The sequence below is a fragment of the Microchirus variegatus genome (genome assembly GCF_963457635.1).
Source record: "Microchirus variegatus genome assembly, chromosome: 7".
NCBI lineage: Eukaryota > Metazoa > Chordata > Actinopteri > Pleuronectiformes > Soleidae > Microchirus > Microchirus variegatus.
This window is the reverse complement of record NC_139808.1, coordinates 16,797,084-16,811,526: the sequence shown is the minus strand read 5'-3', so window position 1 is coordinate 16,811,526 and position 14,443 is coordinate 16,797,084. Positions and strand designations below refer to the sequence as shown.

Below are 14,443 nucleotides of genomic sequence, written 5' to 3'. Positions count from 1 at the left end.
AAATAGATTATCCCTGTTTGACATTTGCTACATCCATATTATGGACACATATTGATTGAAAACACTGTTTAGTGGCTTCATTTTAGTCTGGATGTTCAAAAACTGAGACCTGAGAAAACAACATTCACCTCCTTGCTACGTTAACACTTACTTTCACTTTTATCATGGTGTCAGTTCTGTAATTGTCGTTTATGAAACAAATCAAAAAACTGCAGTGGAGAGAATATGCACTATAGTATACATTCAAGGGGACATATTATACCCCATTTCTCCAAGTTAACCTAGTTCCCTGGTGTCCTAATGAACATGTCTGTGACAAGCTTTGGTCAAAATACCATAAGGATGAAGCACCACAGCAGTTCAATCACCCTGCCCAAACAGCCCTGTTCAGAACACTCTGTTTAGTAGTATCTCTTTAGGTTCACCTTAAAAAAATAATAAAACGAAACTTAAGGTACAGGAAATGGCATCAGTCACAGAGGCTACTGGGAGCTCACAGCAGTTAGCATTTGGAAAATTATCATTTGCAGGCTCGAGCAGGCACAATGCCATCATATATAACATGTATCCACTGGACAGATGAACCCTCTGAGGCTGGAAGTTTGTGTAGGACTCTGTGCTGCACTGCGGAGCACAGAATACTTTGCGGACTTTGCAGAATTCCGGTTTTCAGATACCGTTGCCCTCGCCAGCACTCTTGCGGACCTCCGCAAGACCACAATTCCAGGAATTTAGCACATTGTGACGTCCCAATGAGCACAGAAGTCAACATTGCGTGTTTTATCTCCTGTACTTGGACTGAGGAGGATCACAAAAACATGAGTGAGTCATCTTTTTTCACACTTTGCCAACATAGGACCTCCAGAGTCCCAAATATAAGGGTTTAAATTATTAAATGAAGGCTTTTACATTAAAAACTGCAACAGGGTGTGTTGTGTTTGTGGCATGTGACTATTGTGATATAGACATCGGGTTTAACTGAGGTGAAAGATCATTTTCACTGTCTCTTTTTACGAGTGGTGCATCTCAGGTGTGTCTCATGCGGGAAGTGTGGCTGCTTGTATTGGTTACTTGCACCTAAATTAAAAAAAGGATATTCTGTGACACAGACCTGCTGCTCATGCATCCAGTGCGCACTTGGCCTAAATAGGAAGGACAAGAGCACGCTTCCTGCACCTCTGTCTCAGTGTTAGGCCTTTGGACCATTCCAGAGCTGCTCTTTATCCCCCTCTACCCCAGATGCAGACACTGAGCCCAAACCTCACCTCCAACCCATCCCTTTTTCCAGCTCAAAATGAACATGTTGTCAGTGAGAAAATCACAGCCATACTGAATTCATTACTGCAGTAGTCACACAAAACCATGGATAAAATTTCAATAACTGCAGGCCACAGTTGAGTAAACAGTTGCACTGAAACTTAATTCCTGTTGACTTTTCCTTCATTCTTTGCCAGGGGCACATTCTGATTCGCTCTGCAGAGACAACAGGGTTACAACTTTGATGAGTATATGTGTGTGTGCGAGAGAGAGGGAAAGAAGGAGAGGTGTCCTGGATGTGCACTTGAGACCAAGAAGGGGATGCAAGTAAAGCCTCACTCGAAAAGAGCTAGTCGCTCAAGCATGGTCTCTGTTCTCTATAGTCATTCAGGAAGAAGCGTTACTCTCAAGGATCTGCACTGGTATTTTAAAAAGGAAAAATAAGCAACATTTTCTTTTCAAAGTATGAGAGCTACATATTCTGTTCTCTGCTTTCTACTGCAGCGGTTAACAAGCACTTATTGCCTTCTGAACAAATCCACTGCTTAATTGGCCTACAGTTGCAGTAGAAACAGAGGGAGGCGTATTAATTGTTGTGTGTGATAAATGGCGCATGGATGTGGACAAAAGGACAAGATGTCTCACTCTCAGCTCCTGAAACTGGGCTTTGATAGGCTACTTATTGGGGTATAGTTACTAGGGAGGGAGGCAGACAGTCTTTTTATTCTCCCATTAGACTAACCCAGGATTTTCACTCATGCACCATGAACCATGTTAATTGTCCCCAGGGAATTACCGTCTTCGCTCAATTACTTGATAACTTTTTACTTTTGCGGCATTTCACAGGCTTTCTTTTAAGTTTTATTTGCAGCTAGCACTGATATGCCTCTAACTGACACACTGACTTTATTTTTTATTTTTTTGTCCTTTCTTTGTTCTCCACAACACATCCAAGATGCGGTTACCCGTTTAGGTGAGGCGAAAATCAATCTTGAGTCTTCTCAGACTCAAACGCCTGAGAGTTCTCTTGCGTGAGCAGGAACAACAAACCTGGCAGTGGCATATCATTTATTCTTATTAGGGAACATAACTATGAAAGACAGTCCTCATTAATAAAGATGGGGGATGAAATAATTGTAATCTGTTTGATCATCTTGATTCTGACAGGGGAATTCATCTTGTAGACTAGTCAGATTTGGGGGAAGTGGACCATAAGCTTGATTTAAGCATCTCTATTAGTAAGTCAAATACTGTTTGTTAAGGCCTAAGGATGAAAAAAAAGGCTCTGTCTCTCTTCTGAGTTCACTTTTTTTTTTAGAAACTTCATTGATATGTGTTGTGTTGTAATGGCTGTGTGTTTGGGTGTGATTCTTAATGTCTTTGGGTGTCTTTGTATTTCTGTTGCTTGTACATAATGCATCAGTTTCCCCTTTAAAACATGAATACTTAACACGAGTATTAGTTTTTCATGTCACACTGTATGTGTTTTCCCCTGAAGCCCTCTGTGTTTTTGTTTGTGTTGCAGAAGTTGTGGTTTCAAACGTTATCCACATGAGGAAATGAAGATTCTGTAGTCGAGAAAATAAAACACAAACATTAGCATGAAAGGGGTTTTGCAATAACCTGTTGTGTGATTGTTCGCTTAATGATTTTGCAACAGGAAGTTGTGTCTTCTAGCTGTCGTCGTCAAGTAAACACACGGTGGTTATAATGATGTTAGGGACTCTATCGGTTTTGAAGCTGCTGATTTCATGTGATTCATTGTTATTGGTGTCACAGGTTCTTGATTTGAAACCTGGTTTGATGACGTCCTTTTTGTGTGGAGTTTGCGTGGGATTTCTTTGGATAACTCAACAGTCCAACAGATTGGGGTTAGGTTAACTGGAGACATTGCTGTATTTACAGTTACACTTTAACAATTGCAGTAGTGTAGAAGTGGCTGTCAATGATGGCGTGTTTCTTATATGCTGTGTTATGTTTTAGACCACCAGAGGTTGTACATTGAACAAAATACTTAAGATTAGCAGAGGTAATGGTCAAAATGCAGGGAGACAAATGTGAGATGAAGTATTGCAGCCACTGAACTGCACCTGTGCTGCTATAAGCAGCCAGCATAAACAGAATTTATGACATTTCCGTGCAATAATTCCTCTCTTTTGTAAATGTAAATGCAGTTGTCTTGAGGAAAGTGAACCTGCCAAGATTCACCGGGTTGGGAAGCCAATATCTGCGTACCCCACAGACGGTGTTCTTTGCAAATGTTTTGCTTTATCGTAGCCTTAACAAAAGTATTTGAGATGCACCTTATGTTGGGGTCAGACTACACACAGACTGATGAACGGATCTGTAGTGCAGCATATTTGAATAATAGAGATCTGGCATCTTGGACGCCCCAACGTGAAGTCTAGCATGTTAGAATTTGTTCTATTTTACTGCCTAGTCTGACGTCTCAGACGATGTGCGCCTGGACGTTGACCAATAGGTTAACAGAGTGCTCTGACGTGGTGTAACATAAATACATAAACATTGCAAAGAGGAAGAGGGATGCTGCTGCTGCTGCTGTTCGGTGGAATAGTGACAGACAAAAACGTCCATTGAGCTTTGGCAACAGTACATCTGGTTCTTTGACGTCTCCTTGCCCCGCCTCCCCGATGACCTATGAATTTGTGCAGTATTGTGAACGATGATTGGTCGGGGTCGCACTTGTATGTATGTATGTATTTGTTTGTATTGTGTTGCCAGTCCCCGAACAAGACACGGTGAAAATCAGTGCCACTGTGATTGATAATCTGACATGGTGACCATCATGAAAGACAAACATATCAGCATTAGTGAAATATCCTACTTTGTAGATGCTGCCATCTTGTGCTGCCATGTTTTTATGGCAACCCAAATGGACTAACCAATCAGAGCTTGTGTTTTGTGTTCTGAAGAAGAAGCTTAACTATTCAAAGAAAGAAGAACCACATCCTTTCTGGTATTGTATGTAAACACCACTCTAGTTCCCTGATGAGCAGAGGAGTCGTCCATTTGTTACAGTCTTCAGTCTCACCACTGGATTTCTCAAATTCTTACACAATGGACCTTTAAAAGATGCCTTAGTACTGTATTTGGCAGATCCTCCTGCATAAATATGAAACAACATTTTAACACAAGTGGCTTTTTCAAGCAAGAGCCTTGTAGTTTGAGTAGGCTATCATTTTTAATGCAAATGCATTAATGGAGATTACATAACTAATACAGTAGAAACTGAGAAAAAGATAATTAACCAACTATTGATTATGAAACCTTCATCTCTCAGTTACGAAAAATGCACAAAATTTGAAACCTGAGTCTGCTGGAAGTGGCCCCAGCTTCCCCTGCGATCTTCTATGGATAGCAGTATAGAAAAAGAATGGATGTTTAACCATCTGAGCCGTTACTCCATTCTAAATTTGGTTGAACTGATATAACTGTAGAGCATTAAATATTCATGTCTTGTCTTTTAGAGGAGCCCTTTTAATCAAGTTGGAGCGCATACTAAAATATCATCTTATCTCTTTCTCTCAGAGATACTGTACAAATACATCCTGACAGCATCATAGAGGAATAAAAATAAAACAGCAATGAATAATTACTCTTCTGTCCAGTCTGTTTTGTCAGCCAAGTGCCTTTTATTTATCACAAGAGAAGTGCAGCCAAGTTTTTTTCTTTTCTTCTTCTTCTCTGCCTGCATGTTGTCGGTCATGTTGCGTGTATAGCGACGAGAGAGTGACACGCATCACAGTGAAGGCAGAAAGAGCTGAGTGGGCACAGGTTTTCTGTCTGCATAATGCAAAGCTCACACCGTTCCTGTTGGAGGCTTGAGAAGGTGGGAATGCACCTGTCTGAGCCACCACCATTTCACTTTAGACACACAGGCAGTAAACACAGAAAATAACAAATTACTTTCACTCGCATAACTGAAATTCAATAGTTTTTTTTTTGTTTGACGTCCTGTTCAAGTAATGGGCTAATCACATAATATACTCCGACAATGTCTAAGTGTCCCACAAGAAGAACCGTAGGCCTTATCACCGCTCTGTTGAATGGAATTCCTGCCAATATCTTTCCACTGCTACAGAATTATACATCTCTGCAGTGCAGTGCTGAATATATGACATGGATGATAAACATTTCTGTGCTGGAGGTGCTTTTCTGACCAACAGCTGTGGTGCACTTATTGGATGTGTGCCTTCCTTACAGAGTTTTGTCTTCCATAATATTAGGGTAGCAATAGTAATCACAGTCTTTACTTGACTAAGTAAAACCGCTCTGTTGATAGTAGTTTTTTTCTGTGATGCATATATGTGTTTATATATATATCTGTATTGTATATGTGTATATATATATACATATATATATGTGTGTATATATATACATATATATATGTGAATATATATATATATATATATATATATATATATATATATATGTATATATGTATATATGTGTATATGTGTATTTATATATATACATATATATGTATATATATATACGTATATGTGTATATATGTATATATATGTATGTATATGTATATATATGTTTATCAATGTACGTATATGTATATGCATGTGTGTATACATATATATATGTATGTGTACATATGTGTGTATATGTGTATATATATATATGTGTATATACATATCTGCAATTTATATTGATATAAATTGTTTACGAAACCCTAAAAAGCCCTACTCTGCACATAACTTGTCTGGAAGTTGGAAAGATGAAATAAAAATAACCAATAATTCCCCTCTCCTGCATTACAACTAACATTACAAGCTTCTTTATATTGATTACATATTTACAATATTTCAATATATGTGTTCACATGCACGTGAAACCAAAAGAAAAACACACATAGACATCATAGACAAATATCTGTATACTTTCTACTTGCCTCTGCAAGTCCTGCACCGTGCGTGCATGTGTGTCTCTACGGAGCAGATCACACTGAAAAAATATCCGAGTCCCCACAGTGCTGCTGTGTACACTCCTCCATTTCCAGGAGCTCTCAGGTATCTTCATGTCTTCATATTGTTACAGGAGGGCAAGCACAGGCTCCATCTTATTGGAAAATCTGGAGGAGAGGATAACATCAGTGTTATGACACTGCATATTGCCCTAAATTGCTTTATTGGTAAAATGATAGTGCTCGTCCAATTTGAATAATTTTATGGAATCCCTCACAGAACGGTTTAATTATGTTATCACACAACTGGCAACATCTGTCTTTATACCACAGCACATGACAGTTTTATTACAGGCTGAATTTCTTTGCTGGTTCTGGCAATTGATGTGTGATCTGATTAATAATCACACAGATGGAGGTGAAAATTGAACAGCAATGCGCTGCAATGTCGAAAAAGGGGGGAAATGATTATTACAGAGAGAAAAAATACACAGTTGGTGTCAGTGAGAATCACAAATGTTTGACTAAGGCTCACGCTCTTCTCATTTTGGGGCATATTGCTTTTTAAAATGCAGTTTCATGCTTTTTTTTTTCTTGTAAAAAAAGCTATTTAGTCTAGATGCAACTTTTCAAATCCCTTTGTCACCTGAGTTTTTGTCAGTGAGGTAAACCACCCAGCAGCTCTCCTTTGTCTAATGGATGTCTCTGCGGCAGCCAGCCTGAAATCATCCATTTTGTTGAGTCTACCTCCAGCCACCGCTCTCCGACTGGGAACAGATGAAGAGCAGGTTGCATCTGTGCCCGAAACCCATAGTTTAAAATAGTTGACTTGTTGCTCGGGTCGACATCCTGTTTACACGGCGAGCTTATGTGGGCAGCAGGAGGGTGATCACAGGAGTTTGTTTTTGATGCTGTGGTAATCAGGACGGACACACCTAGGAACACACACAGTCACTCTTTGCACCTCACTGATCCCATCGCTTCACAGCACTAAGGTAAACATGATTTGTGTTTGTATATGGGTGACGTGACTATTAAGCTTTTTTCACACTAATATTGGTGGCTATACCTATTGCCAGTGTTTTTTCTGTTTGTTTGTTTTACAACTTGCGTCAAATGTGCATGAATTGTGAAATTACACACAAGTCACGGGAAGAAATAGCCCTTAATAATGATGTTACTTTGCTTAGGTCTCTCTTTAATTCAGTTTTAAAGTTTATCAGATTGAAAATCAAAGGGATTCTGGTATCAATCTTTAAGGTTCTAGTGTGCAATAATTCGTGGCATGTTGAGACTGTAGACTGAAACAAAAAGAGGACAAATGGAGTAGCGCCAAGCTTTTAAACATAAACACATGTCTGTCACATTTAAAACCATTGTATATTGTTTTTCTCAATATAGCAGTGTTGCCCAGCATTATAGTAAGAGGAGACGAATGAAGAACGAGATGGATAAACGCTTATTTTCCACACCCGGCTCTATGCTACCGCTGTACACACAAACACTACACGGTCTGCTCTGATAGTATTGCTTGACACAGCCCGTTATCAGATAATGGGTAGAGAAAATATACACATACATGCAAGTAATGTTACATTGTTTCAGTTCACAAAATGCAACGTACTGCAGCTTTAAAGTCATGATACATTGATTCAAACCTGTTTATGGGTAGTATATTCAATCTCTGCCAATAAACCCTCCCTAAAAGTTGCACACTGGACCTTTAAAGGTGAGATACTGTATGTCCCTGTGGAAAAATTGTGGACGAGGAAATATCTTCAAGACGTGTACAAATGTCTCCCATGGAAATGTGTGCGAGTGTATGCTGGTATCATTAGGAAGAGTAAAGTGGTTCTCATTGTGTGGCGCCCGGATGGTCTTTGATGACCTCGATCTGCGTGTTTGTGCTGAAGTGGGCAACTCTAAACTTTGAGCAGGTGTCTGAGGCAGCTGGCTGGAGGCAGACAGGGAAACACGTCCATGTCAGTTCTGTATTAAATGGCTCAGAGAGACAGAGAGAAAGGGAGAGAGAGGGGCTTCGGCGAGCCAGAGGACTAATGCATCCACCATGTTTTATTAAAACAACGTGCCAACAAATGCTTATGAATGCTCCACATCGAGATGCACACACACAAATCCTCACACAAGCACACAGCCCCACCGCACACAGGCATGCAGAGTAATTTTGCGCTGTTTAGACGAACAACTTGTGTGTTTAGTGTTGTAAATAAGTAACCGTTTTAACAGGGCCTCAGGAGACTGTGGTTGGGAAAGTGCATGCTCAGACATGACTGGCTTTAATAGCCATTGTCAAAACACTGTTTAGACAAAAACCCTCTCTTCACCCAATTGGAATGTTTACATTCACTTGAATAATAATGCAATTTTAAGGAGAAGCTGTTCTTTAAGGATAGCCAATCTGACCCAATTTATTAGGGATAGACTTAAGGATGCACGGTTCCTCTTGGGAAAACATTCAAGCACAGGGCCCATTCATTTTTAATGAGAGCACTACTTTAAAAACTTCATAGAATTAATATGTATCAGTGAAGTCTTTCCTGTGCAGAAAACTTCAGGGTAATTAATATTCATAGGCTGTGCTTGTTAACACCCCCCAATGCTAGTGCAATGTAGATCCAATTAACATAGAATAGACCCCAAGGATTTGGGCAGATAAGGGTTAAATGAGCTATTGAAATTGAAACCGGGACTGTCTCCCTCTTAAAACACTTATTTGTTTCACTAAGCCCTATTTTTTCGTTGCAGATTAAAGCATCGTCTTTTTTGAGTGCATTTGTAAACAGTTACTAAAGGTAGAGCCGCAGGAGCGCGTGCACTTGCTTATATACATGTATGCATAGAGGTCATCACCTGCACAGCTCTGCTAATGTGAAACTCCTGTAGTGAGCCTGGATTTTATATCTTATTCATAATCTCTCGGTACAATCTGAGCAACGGGCATCCATGTTCATTTCTGCCTGTGAAGCCTGGCTGGGCTGGGAGACTGTGGGGTAGGGGGGGTGGTGTGCAGGGGCGCTAAGGGGAGCGACTATATAGGTGATGGTTGCAAAATACCTGTTTCCCACCTGCTGCCATTTGTTAGCGTCGAGAATGCAGCTATTGCTCCCCAGAGCATCCTGAGACAAGTGTGCCCACAGCGTCTCGGCTCCAAAAAGACCTTAAGTTAAAGACTAGTAAACAGGTGACCTATTTTTACACAACTCACCAAGTTTTACTCTTTTTCCCCTGAGGTTAATGTGGCAAACCAATATCATATTAGTGAAAATGGCCTGGAAAGCAGAATGGAAAGAAATGCATTTACAGTAAGGAAAATAAACACAAATATAGGAAAGCAACCACTATTGCGAAAAGTCTGACTAACAGCAGCAGAAAACACTTTTTGTTACCCTGATGGTGACACGTGATGGGGATCAGTCTGTGGCCGCAGAAGCCACAGAAGACGAAATAGTGTGAATGTTTTCACAAGCTGAGTAGTGGCAAATACACCTGATGCTGATGCGTAAAATAGGCGACGTGCCCCTTTAAGAGCAACACATCGTGTAAATTAAAACATAATGTAGTTGAGCAGCATGATGCCTTCACATAAATGTGACAAATGATGATGATGATCTAACAATTGTGTGTTTGTGTGTGTGTATGTTTATGCACTGAACGTGGGCAGAGCTCAAAATCATGATTTAAGTGCTGGATGAATAATTTGATAGAATAATTAGGCACAATATGTTGTGCACCATCTTTGGTGTTTTCATGATGTGTTCTTATAAGCCATGCAAGACTTTCAACATGAAGACATAATGTTTCTGAGCAGACTGTATCATGTTGTTGTACTAAGCTGGAAACGAGACACAGATGTAACATGCACATGTGTTTGTTTTGGCCTCTCGATTAATTATCATCACACTCAGTGTTTTTGCCACAGTGAGGTTAAAGGGATAGTTCAGGTTTTTTTGGGGGTTTTTTGAAATGAGAAAAACAAGCACTGAAGTCATCGTCTATGCTGCAGGTGCGCTGCCATCATCTGGAATCAGTCCGAGACATGGACGTTTGACCTTACTAAAAAAAAATGGTTGCCAGTGGGGACTTTAACTACTTAACAAAAGACTTGCATCACATAAACTTCACCTGCTGAAGTCAAATATGTATTTTGCCAGTGTTGGACAGTATAGACAAACTAAAAAAAATAGTTTGTTTTTCAGTTTTGTGAACAGCAACAAGGTCCTTTGAGAAAATCAGGTATTTAACATCATGGAGTTGATCTAATTCTGCCTCCACCAGTTACTTCAGATGTATTTTTTTTGTGACTTTGGTGTTTGGAATCCTTTGTTCAGAATTTCCCACAAGTTTGCAGTGAGTTAGCGGCATGCATGGTGATGTCGGGGTTGACTACACTAACCCATCATACACTTGACTAAACTTGATCTATACTTAACTATAACTGCTATAGGAATTGGAATAGGAGTTACAGTTGAATATCATTTATACAGTATAAATATCATGTATTATGATTTTAGATTCTATGTAATAATGTGAACAAGGGCCTTTCCTCTCACAGTCCAAATACATGCAGATTTGGTAAAGTGGACACTCTAAATTGACTGTAGGTGTGAATGTGAGAGTGAATGGTTGTTTGTCTCTATGTGGCCCTGTGATGGACTGGCGACCTGTTCAGGCCATACCTCCTCGCCTATCGCCCCTCTCCCCCCGCGACCCTCATGTGTCGGATGGATGAAATAATGTATAAACATATACATTTTAGTTCGAATTTCACCAGTGTCTTGTTTTTTGCCACACTGGGAGGAATATGATAAACTGCCAGTGGTGTTGATCAAACGAGCCTTCATGGACCGCACACCATGTATAGGTCTCTTTGAGCAAATTTGATTGTTTGACATGCATCCACCCATCAAGGCATCTATCAGTGATTAATAACAACCTCCCCTGCACATTCAGCACTGACATGGCCTCTATTTGAGAGAAAAATGGCACAGGTCGGTATTCACTGGTGAATAGCTGTATACCATTTAGAGAATGATATGCCCTGATGGGATGTCGCCTCATAAATAAAAGTGATGGCACCTCTGCATCCTGTGAATGACATGTGCCATAAATACTTGGCCAGGCCGGAGACAATGGTTCACATAAATCCTCGTGCAATCTTTTTCTCTTCACAGAAAAAAGATATATATTATTTAAATGGACAATAAAAACAAATGTTTTTCTCCTCCTCACTTGGTGGCAGAGAGACAGAGAGAGACCTTTGGAGCAGGACACTGTGTGCCGCTCCCTCTCTGTGGTCTCTGATGCGCTGTTGTTATTTGCTTGTTTACAATCTTTGACATGATGTAATGGGATGGCTGTGAAAGTACTAGCCAGTAAATGGCACAGAAAATAAGACAGTCCTTTATGTCTCTCCCCCCCTCCCTTTTTCTCTATTTCTCCCCCACTTTTCCCCCCTTGTTTTTCCTGCAAACAGAGAATATGTTCTGCATTCGACTGAAGGAACATGAGCCTTGAATATAAGTAACTGTTTTTTGCATTAGGTACTCCCTGGAGGTAAGGGGGAAAATATCATGTCCCTGCGTGAAATGCGAATGTGAAATCTAGCAGAAAGAAATATTTATGACCATTTTCTGCTTGATTAGAGCTGGATGACATGCCTTCGGAGGCAGTGAGTGGACAAAAGGCAGCAGCTCTGCCTCTGGGCAGATGTTAAAGAAAGAGTTGTTTAGGGAGGGAGGGCGTTCTGTCCAGGGGTGCTGTGTGAATGTCTCTGTGTGTGTGTCTTCTATATGTGTGTGGTGTCTCTGTGGGTGGGTTAGAGTTTTCTGGGTGGAGGAAGGGGGTCACGTTTGAAGCATGGCAGAGGAAATTGAGTAAGTCCAACAGGAGTGTAGTGGGAGGCAGATGGTGAGCACATGAGATCAATCACTGCTCCTGTTCTCAGATACAGACAATACAAGTAATGTCTCTCAGATGCCAATGCTACATTTAATATCCAAAACACCATTACAACTGTGATACACTGGGAAACAAACTTGAGCTGGCATCAGCTTAAGTTTAATAGCACATGTTTCAGTAACGCATTTCACCTCTGGCAGCAATTTATCAACCGCTCTGGGTGAACCAGGATTTAGTCCACGACCGCTTGATGTTGCTGCAGTGTTATTTGACATTGATTTCACTGCGTCTGTCCAGTGTCAGTGAAGCAGACAGCGGGACACTAACTTACTTTACAGAGCATTTCAATCAGTCATTAATTAATGCACTCAAGCACTAAATCTGCACACAGCTGTCATTGAATCAACTGTATTGATTCAGTGCTTCAGATATGCCTGTGCTCTGAAAGAACACAGACGAAACTTACATTTATTCTATTTTTATAATGACTGTGTTTCATTAAAAACTAATTTGGGGCAAAGCAGCAAATATTCATTATTAAAATAAATAATGTAGATCAACTTTGCTTTTTCCAGTCCCCATCCCTATGCAGTGCAGATCGCCTTTAAAGGTCCAGTGTGTAAGAATTAGTGACATCTAATGGTGAAATTGCAGTTTGCAACAAGGAATGGACTCCGACACTCATTCCTTACTTTCCTACAGTTGCCGGTCTATCATGACGTTCTCTGTGAAGCAAGACACTTGCTGAAAGTACAATAAAAAGGATTATTCTAAGACTATGAAAGCCAAATAGTTTTTTTTTTATTTCAGAGCCACTACACTTCAACAAAAATTCATATGGGTAACTGTATTCGAGTACTATGGTTTCCTCCCACAGTTCAAAAACACTCAGAGGTTATTTGAACACTCTAAATTCACCGTAGGTGTGAATGTGAGAGTGAATGGTTGGTCGTCTCTGTGTGTTGTTGGCCTTGCGATGGACTGGCGACCCCGCCTTTCTCCCTGCCTCAGCTGGGATTGGCTCTAGTGACCCACGACCCCCATGTGGAGGATAAAGCAGAGGATGGATGGATGGATGGTTGAATTTGCAGCTCAGTGAAAGCACACGTCATAAAATTCAGTCTGTCATAACAGCGAATGCCTTTTAAAGGATAAAGTTTTCACACATGACACTGTATTGAATAAAGTCCTCCGTCTACTTTAACTTAATGCCCGCTTGTCTGTAAATTAGCATAGATAGTATACAGTAGTGGCAAGGGCCAAAACAAGAATTATTCAAAGCTACAGGTACCACACATGGATAAATGAGTTGGATGGAAATAGACTATCACTGCACAGGACATCTGGTCTGAGCAATTTTGTGTTTTTTTTTTTACTGCTGTCAGTGGATATGCATCCTATTATAGCTCTCTATATGTTAGTCCAGGACTACGTTAGCATGTTAATGTGTCGTCAAACAGTATGTTCTCAGGCCCAGTGGAGAGATATTTCCCTGCTGTCTGTGCCCACGGTGCCCCTTTGTTTTTTAACTGTGTGATATTTTGGATAATTAAACACAGAGAGACTTCGTTTTCCGCATGTGTCAGGCCCGGGACAAACACCTCCATTATCATCACCACTTTCAACTGGCTTATCAGTGTTGTTGTGTACCACGACAAGTGCCAACATATAAATAATCACTTGATTGCTGCATTGATGCAACTGTCTTTGTTGCACAGGCAACACACATCTTTGGCAGCAGACTGATTGTGTTTAGATGAAGCCTGTGACGGCGGAGACGCCGCGGCTCTTAGAGCCATTTCCAATGGATCAGAGAAATACAAAATGGAGAGTATGATTAATTTTTCAATTTCTCTCTGCGGATATCTAATAATTGTGCCCACAGATAGCCAAAGGCTCTTATTAAACATTAACATGCAAAAGAAAAGTTAGAATCAGAAAGATGGTATTTTGGATTAAATAATGTAAAATATCTGTAGGGCAACAAGGGAAAGCAGCAAACTAGTCCAGGTTTATTCATCAAATGTTTTCCACCAGCGCAATGTCGGCTCCTAATTACTATGCTCTTATCTGCACACTCAACACTATATTTATTTTTCCTCATCGCTAAATGCAAATTTCTCTACCCTTTTAATAACATGTACATGTCAGTAATTTTTAAAGGAATCATTACAAAATGTCAGGTGGACTCTGCCAGGATTGTGTTTTTAATTGGTATGTAACTCGACTGGACAGACAACTTTTTATTTTTTAATTCAAGTTTTTTTCTTCATAATTAATGTGAGGCTGTCTCCAGCATATAGATGCTGTGTTCTTTGATCTAGCAAAGGCAG

At 40.2% G+C, this 14,443-nt stretch overlaps 1 protein-coding gene across 1 annotated transcript in view; it reads left to right on the top strand.

The window, feature by feature from the left end:
* Positions 1–14,443, top strand: part of foxp1b (forkhead box P1b) — a gene marked incomplete at both ends in the record, with an annotated part of 83,669 nt that overhangs the window by 1,094 nt on the left and 68,132 nt on the right. The gene's annotated exons all lie outside the window — the stretch shown is intronic.